Source organism: Triticum dicoccoides, chromosome 1A, assembly GCF_002162155.2.
Source record: "Triticum dicoccoides isolate Atlit2015 ecotype Zavitan chromosome 1A, WEW_v2.0, whole genome shotgun sequence".
Classification (NCBI taxonomy): domain Eukaryota; kingdom Viridiplantae; phylum Streptophyta; class Magnoliopsida; order Poales; family Poaceae; genus Triticum; species Triticum dicoccoides.
Genome location: NC_041380.1, coordinates 44502134 through 44503006, shown reverse-complemented (window position 1 = coordinate 44503006; position 873 = coordinate 44502134).

The window sequence follows — 873 nt, the reverse complement described above, 5'->3', positions numbered from 1 at the left end:
AAAAAAAACCAAGGAGCATCAACAACGAATGAAAAAGTACCTTCGCTAGACCGTTGAGGTAGCTCTCATCAAAAGAGAAAATTGCAATGCCAGAGGGTGCTTCGTGTAGCAGCATAGCCGATGCATCATCTGGGAAACCAAGCAAATTACGGATGTGATCCTTCAGATGGCAAATTATCATCTCATAGTCCGGAACATCAACATACATACAGGTTATTCCCTGAAAGAAAATGGTGATCAAATACTGTACACCTGGAAAGAAGCAACAAGGAAGCTCACAAAGTTACACTAACCAGATTCGATTCAATTATTCTTTTATATTCAGCACTTCCCACAACTAATGTCTTCTCAGAACCACACAGCTCAATGAGACTGTCAGCCAGTAGACTGTCAACAGACTTATTAGCAAGGTCAATGGGGCTGGGCACCATCTTAGACTTTATGAATACTTCCAAACTCTGAGAAATAAGAACAGAAGGGATTTAAAATAACAAAATATAATGCAAGAGCCTAAATCATGAAAGGCCCCTAAAAAAATTCATGAAAGGGGGCAGAGTAATTTAGTAGCCCTGCAACAATCATGAAGTATAGGTTTCAACCAGCACTTTTAACGATCTACTAGCAGATGCCTGGCCAGTACTGAAGACAGTACACCATGGCACCAAAACAGAATATGGTAATGGGGAAAGACCAAGGAAAAAAATAGTGTGCTCTAGAAAATAGTGCCGCCCCTGAAAATATGCTATTAGCGGGACATTTTACACTGATTAATTTAGCGAGACAATTGTCTACATGCTATAGCGCACTATTTCTTTCAGTGGGAAAGACTCCAGCCCGGAAACGATATGGTCGACGAGCTTGATTCGATTTTGA